This window comes from Mus pahari, chromosome 3 (assembly GCF_900095145.1).
Source record: "Mus pahari chromosome 3, PAHARI_EIJ_v1.1, whole genome shotgun sequence".
NCBI classification, from domain to species: Eukaryota; Metazoa; Chordata; class Mammalia; order Rodentia; family Muridae; genus Mus; species Mus pahari.
In genome coordinates, this window is record NC_034592.1 from 60,226,610 (window position 1) to 60,238,569 (window position 11,960).

The window sequence follows — 11,960 nt, forward strand, 5'->3', positions numbered from 1 at the left end:
TACCTGCCCCTGCTGAGAAGTGTACCTGAATTAAATCAAAGAAATGGGGATTGATTACAGAGTCAATTTTCAATTACCTATCCTAATAGAGCAGTGGTGTAGGTAATCCCAAACTGTGGTTAAACTAAATCGCTTGCATTTGCTTTTGGATTACATTATTTAAGCCATTTATGGCACTTTAATTTGTAGCTACATTTTTTGTTTGTGATCCTAGCATTAATTTATACCCTCTGGGACAGTGATATTTATCAGTGAATGAAGGTGCTTACCACCAAACCTGATGACCCAAATTTGAACCCGGAAGCTCTCATGGTGGAAGGAGAGAACCAGTTCCTCCACGTTGTCTTCTGATCTCCACGATGTGCCATGGCACATCACACACACACACACACACACACACACACACACACACACACACACGCACGTGCACGCACCCTCCCCAAATTAAAATGTAATAATCTGTACCCCCTGACTTCACACTCAGTTTGGGGAAAGAAAGTTTCCCAGATATGCAAAAAGTGAAGTGCACAGCACTTTCGATGTTCATGTATTTTACATATCATGTACAAAGTGCACAGTACTTTCGGGGTTCATGTATTTTACATATCATGTACAAAGCTGATGAGTCAGACATACAGGCTTTCTGCAAGATTGGCAAGACTAGAGCTCCAAGTCTCCCGCAATAACTCACTTGGTTAAGTGTTTATCACTGGGAAATAGTCAATCCTTCCATTGAAATACACAGTGTTGGCTCCTGCTTTCCTCATTGGGAAAAATAAATAAACAGAGCCTGCATATCCATGGACTTCATCTCAGAACTCGGAAGTCCCCTCTGGTTTCAGGCGAACCCTGTGCTTTCCTGTGGGAAAGGAAACAAAACATACGGCCTTTTCTACTAAAGGATTGTATACGACAAGACTCTATTAAAAAATTGTGAAGAAGTCACTTGGTAAAAGTTTAAATTCCTTTAGGGTTAGTCCTTCTTGAAATCAAAATATGTGCTTAAATTTCATTTCTCCCTAAAACCCTGGCCACTCTGTGGTCTGAAGATCATGTAAGGACATCAGGCCAAGCTCTGACCACTCGGAGTGAGACACAAAATCCTGTTGTATCATAAATAAAGGCATGCACATAATCACACACCTTTCCTTCGAAGCTTAGATCTTACCCATTGCATTTGCTTATATTCAGCTTTTTTTTTTTTTTTACTTAATACTTTCAGTCTTTTCCCAGATTGGCAATATTTCTATAAAACACATGTAATAGCAGTGTAGATCTTGGTGCATATCGTTAGTCTCTTGCAGCTGAACATTTAGGTGGTTTCACTTTTGTTCATGCTTGTAAATAATGCCTCAATGAACATCCTTTAATGTCAGTTCATTTCCATGTATCTATCTTGTTATTCTTTTCAGGGTAAATTTCATTTGAGAGCCAGTGAAATGGTTCTGTGGGTAAACAGCTTGCTATTGTGCCTGATGACCTGAGTTTGATCTCTAGTAACCTGATAGAGGAAGAGATCTCACTCCCCTAAGTTGACCTCTGCCTTCCACATATACCCTGGTGTTTGCATGTGCACTCACATGGTATACATGCACTTACATACAAATAAAAATATCATTTAATTTTTTGTTCTGTTTTGTTTTTTTTGAGACAGGGTTTCTCTATGTAGCCCTGGCCGTCCTGGAACTCACTCTGTAGACCAGGCTGGCCTCGAACTCAGAAATCTGCCTGCCTCTGCCTCCCAAGTGCTGGGATTAAAGGCATGTGCCATCACTGCCCAGCCCATTTAAAAATTTAAAATGAATTGGATAACAAAAAATAAACTCACCTTGGATCAAAATATCGTTGTCTAGTATTCAAGTAAGCACACTGAAGGACTTGAAGGCCTTTTTGAATTAAGCAGGTTCTACAAGACTGACTCTTGTAGCTACCAAAAATTTTAGCCATAGGGAATTGCAGTAGAAATATCTGAATTCGACAGTAAGAATAGATTTACCCAGGCACTTCAGGATTGGGACATGTTGCAGTATAGTAATTTCCTTTCAGCTCAAGAGGAAAACATTCTGTTCATTATTTTATCCCAGGACACTGTTTTATTTACAGTTTTATTGCTATGATAAGACACTATCACCAAGTCAATTTATAGAAGAGTTTATTGAGGCTTACAGTTTCATAGTATTTGTCTGTGGCTATTGTGGTGGGGAGCATGTTGGCAGACAGGCAGACAGGTAGGCATAATGCTGAAGCAGCTTACGTCCTGAGACACAACCATGAGGATGAGAGAGCTAACTGGGAATTGTATGGGCTTTTGAAACCCCGAAGTCCCCCTCAGTAACACACCTCCACTGACAAGGTCACACTGTCCAATGTTTCCCAAATTGTTCCTCTAATTGGGGACCAGTATTCAACTAGAGGAGCCTCTGGAGACCATTTTCTCAAACCACCACAGATCTTCTTTATAAGTGATCAAACAACCGGAGTTTCTGTGTGTTCTAAAATCTGTATTTGGAAGCCTACATAGAAATCAAATAATTGAGTTATCACTGAGTAATCTTAATTTGCCCAAAGCCATTATCAATCACTACAGTGGCTATTATTTATAAAGAATGTTCTGTGATAAGCACTTTATAACCCATGTTTGCTGTCTATAGCTGTGCAATCAAATGATCCCAAATTTAGCAGCTTAAAATAAAACATTCATTAGCTCACAGTTTCTGTGATGAGCATCTTGGCCTGGTTAGCTGAATCCTTCGGCTGAATGCCCTCCCAAAGCTAAAACCAAGACCTCCATTACTACTATCTTAAAGCTCAATGAAGGAAAGAGACATCCAAACTCAATCATGTGGTCTTGATGAGATTGGTTCTTCCTGGACTGGTCACTCAGGGCCTCAGTTTCTAGTTGTTGGCTAGAGGACTCTGTGACTTCTTTGGCCTCTGAGTCTGTCCATAGGGCTCATAAAATATAAGATGGCTTTCAACAAAGCAAGCTATTAGGGCAAGAAAAACACAGTCAGAGATTTTTGTTACATAAGCTTGGAAGTGATACCAATTGTCTTTGTCATTGTTTATACAATGAAGTGAATCGATATGTTCATTCCCATATCAAGAGGGCAGTGTGGAGATACTAAGAGATGATGTTATTAGGACCAATTTAGAGGCTGCCTACTATGCAACCATTATCTCATTAATCCGAAAGATATCCTTTGGAAGAAAATACAGATAATCATTTATGGATAAGGATATGATGCTCACTGTCATACATACCAAAATTAGGTCTCATCTTGTTTCTCTGACTTCATCACATACATGGTTAGTCATTACCCCCATGGTGTCATCAGTATATGGTGCCTGTAAGGTCTAGTAGTGCTGGAAATATCATCTAGAGATCTGAGTCAGCTCAGCCTGTGGCTTACATTGCCAATGCTAAGATGTGACTTTCTTTCTCCCTCACAGCTTCTGTGTTTAAATGAAATTTCTCAGCCTATACTAACAAGAGAAAGTGGGATGGATGGATGGCTTGAAGGTGTCCAGTTAGAGGTAGGAGATTCTGGACTATTCGGGTGCCTACATTTTTAGTTCTTATGAAAGCTAACTAGATCCTAAATCTCTATCCAGAATTCTTGTATGTCTCTCCTATTCTTGGCTCACAATGCATATTAGCATTGAAAATAATTTGTAAGATAAATGTCTTGGGGTAGAGAACCCCCACAGCCAATGATCACACACACACACACACACACACACACGAGAGAGAGAGAGAGAGAGAGAGAGAGAGAGAGAGAGAGAGAGAGAGAGAGAGAAAGTTCTTGACATGTACTCTAAGAGGTAGTCATTCATTTTCCCTAACCAACAGAGCTATAAATCTGGTTTGAGCTCAGCGCACTGTATGTGTTTTGCTTTATGAAGGCATAAATCACCAAGATACAATTTGTGTTTGATTTTTTTGGACACTTAATTTGCTTAAATGTTCAGCAGTTCATAGACATAAATTGTGCTGGGCATAGCTCCAAGTGGAATAAGCTGGGAGCAAGAAAGCTATACATATTAGGATGTAATTCAGAAGAAAAATCATCCTGGCCAGTCAAGTAAGTCCTCTGTACAAGTTACTTATAAATAACTTTGCTCCATGGGCAGTATAAATACTTAGTAAATTCTTCTAGAACAGGGAGCTTTATAGTAAATTTAAAGAAGTCTCTCATAAATGTGCTTCTGTATGTGGGTGAGGTGTATGTATGGGGGGGGATGTATGATACATGTTTGAAAATGTAACCACACACGTAGAGTCTTATTTAATTTAATTAAAAATTAGTTATTTATTTTATATGAATGGATGTTTTGTCTGCATTGTGTCTGTGTACCATGTATCTAGTGAGTGAGGAGGCTTGAAGAGGGTATTATAGCCTCTGGAACTGGAGTTATAGGGTTGAAAGCCACCATGCAGGTGCTGGGAATTAAATGTAGTTCCTCTGGAAGAACAGCTAGTATTCTTAGCCACGGAGCCATCTCTCCAATAACACTTCATTGAAAGTCAAGACATGAATTTTCATTCTGTCTGCCCCTACATGTACAAATTGGACAAGTCACTTAGCTTATCTGAATCTCAGATTTTTAATTTAAAAGGAGTAGTAGGATTAACTACTCTCCTAATTCTTCCTCTTTCTAAAATGTTCTCATCCTAAATACTCACTGGATAACTCTGTCACGCCATTTCAATGGAAAAGACAAGAGAAAACACAGGGGAAATTGGGGATAAAATTTGAAATTACATCAGTAGAGGAACTATTTAACGGTGTGTGTGTGGGGAAAAGATAAGATCTAAGTCAGTGTGTGTTGTTGACACAACCATGGTCAGGTCAAGGAGTCCATGTTCAGATCCATGGATGTGGCAAGGCCTTCTTCTGGTCTAAGTACAGATGTGTCCAGAAAGTATCAAATGATAGCTTTCTCTTTCCAGATAACTCTAGCCCTGAGACAGCTGCCCTGTAGAGACCTACTTGTATTAGCCATACCTGCCTCCTTATTCAACTGTATACCACAAACCCACCTCCACCATTCAGATCTATAAAATACTTGCCGAGTTTCTTGGGTGGTGCTCCTTCATCTCCATCGAAGTGCTTGGCCCACAGATCCTAGTCTGTCTGTCTGTCTGTCCATTTTTTTCATTCCCCCATCACCTCAGTCATTTCAAGCCCAAAACTATACAGATTGTGGCAGTCTGGACATACTATCTCAGGAAAATCCATGCAGATGCCCAAAGTCTGGAGTTTCCCAAGGCATTCCAGAGGCATGCTTCTGGTATATCCCACAGAGCAAGAGTTCATGAAAGTAGCCCTGGAAGGGTCTAGATAATGAGCCAGCTTGGGATGGAAAGTTCTTCCTCTCTTTTCTTTGTGAACAGTGCTGTACTGGAATTTCTTAGTAACATAACAACGGTGGCTCCTTCTCGAAGCAGGAATAGATACATGCTGGCAGCCGGTTTTCCTGGACAATTTATGACAGTGACTAGCACTCAAACCCAAGCTGCACTGTTGGCCATTTCACATATGCTTTGCTTTTAAGAGGGAAGAAAAGAGAAGGGCCTTCCACTGTGGATGTCAGAGAACCCCAGCCTCTGTTCCGCAGAGGTGGGGCAAAGACAACACTTACACCAAGGCAGGGTTTGAGCAGCTTCCACAGCTTCCCGCTGCAGCTTCCTTTATTCTCTCTAAGCTCACCCCAGCTTTCTACAGCAGTTCAGCTTCTCTCCTCTCTGCTTCTCAGCTTCCCCTCAGCTCTCAGCTTCACTGCTTCTCCTCAGCTCTCTTCAGCTTCACCTCAGCTCCACCCATTATTCTGGGATCGCCCAATTTATCCCCTTCCACCCTCTGCACTCGGCTCTCATCACTCATCATCCAATCAGCATTCAGCACGCTCTATATGTGACCCATGCATGCAGGCCAGTGACTCAATATCATGCTGTATGACACTATATGTCAGGCGGGCAGCGTGTAATCACTCAGGTGCGCATAATCAGGTTTTTGGTAATCAAGCAGGGAATCACGGGGCTTGGCAGTGAACCAGGGTGCCCTCTTGGTTCACAAGGCTGCAGCCACGGCCACACCCGCTTCCCACATGTGGACCAGTAGCCCCTGGCTCCACGTGTGTCTCTGTGAGATGGTAAGAGTGTGAGGAAGCAATGGGTACTTTGTCTGGCATTCACGCTCTGAATTTCTCGCATAAAGTTCATCTCTTAATTCAGCTCTTCTCACAGTTTTGCATGCTTCAGAATTGTCTGAAGGACTTGATGGCCCATAAATATCAGCCCTTTCCATAGAGTTTCTGATCCAACTTGGAGTGGGCCTGAAAACTGGCCTTTTTAACAAATTCCCATAGGAGGACAGTGCCCCTGGTCCAAGGCCCACACTTTCAGAACTCATACCATATTACATTACCATGAAAATCATATTACAGGGGCAAGAGTGATGGACCAATGACTGAGAGGGCTTGCTGCAATATCATGAGGACCCAAGTTCAATTTCTAGTACCCAAACTGGGTGGCTCACACTGCCTATACAGCAGCGCCAAGGGAGCAGACACCCTATTCTGGCTCCTATGTGCACTTGCATAAACTCATATAGATATAAGCACATACACATAAATAAAAAGTAAAATCTTTTTAAAAAGAATGAGTATTACTTATTACATTATCATAGACTTTCCTCTGAATGCTATGACAAGGCTACTGATATAAAGAAGGATAAATTTAAAGTACCTTGCAGAGGAAGTATTTTTCTCCCCTTGGTAATACACTTTTTAAAATATGCATTAAATGTAGGCTTATTGTCTTTTGGCAATTTCTGGCTTTCTCTATATAGCATCAATATCAAGGTAACTTAGGAAACAAACATAAGGAAATGTTCCAACTATTCAACAAAACTGTAGAGCCATGACATGTCAGGACCATGTATGTAAAGGCACTAATAGAAAATTGGTCAAAGTTTGGGAGATACTCATTGCGGTCACTGGCATTAACAATGAAGGTAATTGTCTTAGGGTGTCCATTGCTGTGAAGAGACACTATGACTAAGGCAACTCTTATAAAGGAAGACACTTAATTGGGGCTTTCAGTTTGAGAGGCTTGGTTCATTATCACCATAGTAGGACGCATGGTGCTGGAGGAACCAAGAGTTCTACATCTTGATCCTGAGGCAGCTGATGATTGTGCCACACTTGATGTAACTTGAGCATAGGTGACCTCAAAGCCCACCCCTACAGTGACACACTTCCTCCAACAACACCACACCTACTCCAACAAGGCCACACCTCCTAATAGTGCCATTCCCTATGGGCCAATCACTCAAACACATGAGTCTATAAGGACCATTCCTACTCAAACCAGCACATCTAAGTTTTTAAAATGTGGTTATTGGGTCATGTCAGCTAGTAAGTAGGAGTGTTCTTTTAAGTCCTAGTAGGGAACTTGGGATGAAGACAACTAGAGTCTGGTAAGAATCATGGAGGACTGTGTCTGTGTACACATACACACATATGTGCACCATAATCTGTCTTGATAGCCAACCTTCTGTTTAAGAGGCTAGGGTTTTATCAAAAACTTTTCCCCCTCTCTTTTTGTTCCTCTCCCATTTGTTCATCTCCCTTGGCAACTACAAAGGAAGAGCTGCTTGTTGTTTACTATTATTGTTTACACACTGGGTCATCCTTTATGGCCAACATCCCAACTGAAGATGCTCAAATGGATTCCTCTGCACAGCCAGAGTTGTAAACCACAAGACACAGCTCCATAGATCTTGTAGAAATAAATCTACACTCCTGTCTTCAATTAGCTGAGTGCACACATTTAAAAATTGCTGCTAGGAGATGCATCTATGAGGAAGTGACCACACAGCCCATTTCATTTTGCTACACAGTAATTTAATCTTTAGAAATAATCAGCTGTTGTTATAGCCAAATATAAACTAAAAGTATCATTTGCCATTTTCCACAAACTTGTCATATAAAGAGCAATAAAACCATTCGACCATTTATGCAACTTACAAATTCATTCTCCTCCATAATGTCTCACTACCAGATAGTATTTTCAGGTATCATGCAGGTCCCACGTGGAGGACTAGAAATCATTTATTCTGCTATAATTTATAAATATTGCCAAATTGCTACCTTCAAAAAACAAATACAGAGGAGTAAAAATCTAGTTAGAACATTTCCAAAATTGTCTTTATGAAAAATCCCTACACCCCCCCAAATCTACAATAATTTTCTCGAATGAGGTAGCATGATCAAGAGAAACACTGTAGAGCCTTCCAATGGACTCTTGTGACCTAGACCCAAAGTTTTCGGTTGGGCTTTCTGGCAAGGGCTCATTAAAACATCCATTGCTAAGCCCATCTGGAAGCTTCCAGATCAGTGGGCCTGGATAAGGATCAAGTGTTTGAATTTCTCTTATGTTCTAGAAGCTCATACTGCAAATCTTCTGACCACACTGAAAACCATCATCTTAGGCTACTCTTTGGTTTCTCCCTTCCTCCTCCCCACTCCAAGTCATCTAGTCCATCGATGCTACGTATTTTCTACCCATGAGTTACCTGTTGTTCCTGGATGCCTTTATTAATGTTAGCTTTCTAGTGCTGGGACAACATACCTGGGAAAATTGCTGTAAAGGGGGAAGGTTTATTTCAGTCAGCTCACAGTTTCAGTTTGTGGTCTTATGGTCCTGTTGCTTTTGGGCCTATGACAGCTCAGTAGCTTATGATTGATATATGGGACTGAGGAAGATGCTAGCCTTGTGGTAGTTTGTAAGCAATAGCGAAAGACAGGGATTACTAACGAACATGATCCCAACGATCTAACTTCCTTCTATGAGGTCCTGTTTCCTAGAAGTCCCACCACTTCCTGACAACTTCACAGGCTGGTAACCAGACCTTTATAAAAGAAGCCCTGGGCTGGAGAGATGGCTCAGTGGTTAAGAGCACCATACTGCTCTTCCAGAGATCCTGAGTTCAATTCCCAGCAACCACATGGTGGCTCACAACCATCTCTAATGGGATCTGATGCCCTTTCCTGATAACGTCTGAAGACAGCTACAGTGTAATTTTTTTTTTTTCAAGACAGGGTTTCTCTGTGTAGCCCTGGCTGTCCTGGAACTCACTTTGTAGACCAGGCTGGCCTCGAACTCAGAAATCCGCCTGCCTCTGCCTCCTGAGTGCTGGGATTAAAGGCATGCGCCACCACGCTCGGCACAGTGTACTCATATAAATAACAATAAATACAACTTAAAAAAAGAAGCCTTTAGGTACATTTAAGATCTAAAACATAACAACGACCCTCCCCAACGACCCTCCCCAACCATAATCTGCATGCCCAAATCCTATTCAGTCTTCCAGTCTATTTACAGAGTCATATGGCTGGGAACCCTCTTCTGACCTCCTATTAAAATGGAGCACCTTCCTGTGGCTCTTATGGTGGATTGTGAACTATTTCAATTATTTCCTTAAAGCTGTAGGCTTTCTCTTATAGTTTGTGAGTTTCCCCGAAGACTCTTATCTTAATCTTTAAAACCCCAATTCCTGACAAATAATAGGTACTCAGCCACAGTTTCCCTAATAAATGAGTAAATATGAAATCTTTAACAGTACATAATAACCACTGCAAATTCAAGTAGCAGGAGTTCAACACTGCTCTTGGCACATGGGCTGTTGGGATAAGGCAAATCTAGGCAGGGTAAAGAACCTACAAGTCAGGACACAAACTGGTAGAAATTATGATGGCCTCATCTATTAAAAGACATTGAGGACAACCCATGTGTTTATTGTGGGGATTCAGTGACATGCAGGAGCAGGAACCACTGAAATGTTAAAAATAGCATCAATAAGTTCAGTGATCAGTGTATATAAATTTAATTTGCATGTTAAACTCAAAGAAAACCTATAATATTCTTACTATCTTATCTAACAATATACTTAGTATGTATAGGGGTTTTTGAGTGCTTTTTCTGGCAAGACAAGGAACTAGATAGCCATTCTTACATTAGCTTGCATACTAATCTCATTCTGGCCAAGTTGCCATTCAGTGGAATAATTTTAGGGCCTACATCTGGCCAGACGTACACAACAACAAGTCCCTGTCCCTTCAGAGTACATGGTTCCATAGGGAGTCTAGCATTAAGCACACCATCAAGGTGTGTGCTCCCTCATGAATACTGTAATCCCTTTTAATTGTGCACTTGAAGCTTCCACTCAGCAGCCCACACAGGTTGAGTCTATTACAGGACTCTCCCAGTTGGTGCAGGCTCCCTCAGAGAAGCTGTTCCACAATGACAGCTGAAGTGTTCAACTCAGTCACTAACCAATGATTAGCACAGCCCTTCCGCCTATCACTGCATCTCCCTTCCAGTCTGACCCTTTCTGACTTTTTTCTTCCTAAGTCCCCCCCGATGGTCCATTGAACCAGGGGTGCCACCACTTCAAGAACATCAGTGCTGTATTATCTGTGTTCTCTTCTGTGACACTCATGTCTAAGAAATTTTACCTGGAGCATTTCTCTATGCCCTTCATAAACAACGTCAAAGCTTCCTTAGGGATTGTATCTCTTTTCTATCTTCTGCGGATTTGACAGTGGTCCTCTGTACTACCTACCCATGATTCTAAATTACAAATAAGAATTAGATAAGCCATTTTGGTATTAATGAGCTTTCTGATAATATTTTAAAAGATTTATTATCTTAAATTGTGTGTTGGGAGGGGTGCGCACGCATGTGCACACATGAGCACAGGTGCTCACAGGGACCAGAGGTGTCAGATTTCCTGCAGCTGGAGTTGCAGGTGGTTGTAAGTCACCTGAACTGGGTGCTGGGAATCAAACTGAGGTTCTCCAAAGGAGGGGTGCATTCTTATCATCTTAACAACTGAGCTATTTTTCTCACACCTGATACTATTTTTCAATCACAATTTCTTTCATATAATTATGGATGTAGAAAATTAAAACTCTAAAAATTATCTCCAACCTATCTTTTAGGTCTAACCATTAAACTTAACTCAGTTTTTTTTTTTGTTGTTGTTGTTAATTTTAATGGCTGAAAATATTCCACTGTATGAGAAAGTATGTATTTAAAAGTTAAAAGAAGCTGGAAGTTAGGCAGTAGTGAATGCACTGTAGGTATGATTCACGAACGCTGGACTCATGGAAAAGGACAGATCTCTGAGGTCATGAATTAACATGAGGAGACTCCAAGGAACTCGTGAATATCGTTATAAGTTTCTCAGCAGTATAACCATTATCGAAACCAACTTCACTGGAGAACCAAAGGAAATTTAGCCTGGCTTTCGCTGTAACTCTTTTTCTAGTTTGGATGATGGGCAGCTGATTTTTAGCAAATATACATTTATCCCAAAGAGAGACCTAATTTTAAACTCTTCCTTAAGAAGCTCATGTTTGTGAACATTTTTACAGTGAACCAATTACTATAAAACAGTAAAAGAGAGGCCAGGGGTTAGTTCTCCTTGGACCTTCCCTTCACAGTTAGACATATTTGATTTCATGTTAAAATTCAAGTATGAAAGTACTTGACAACATCAGCAATTTCTTCTTCTGTCCCAACAGGACTGGTCTGAAACTTGATTTGTTACAAATGTGATGATGGTTTTCCACTATCCAGCAAACTTCATATAATAGTTATGCACTCACTGTTGGGACCAAGTACTTGGCAAATGGCTACTTCAGGGAGTATTTATTTTGGCTCACAGTTTAAGGGGCTACAGTCCAGCATTACAACAAGGGCATGGCGATGGCTGGCTTCATGGTATTGAGAGTATGTGGCAGTTGCTTATGGCATGATGCCAACCAGGAAGAAGACAGACTCAGCTGGAACCTAGTCAGGCTCTAACCCATAAGCCCTGGCTGTAAGGCCCTGTGGTCTTACACCTGCTATCTAGGCTTCATATCCAAAATTTTCTATAGCTGGTGAC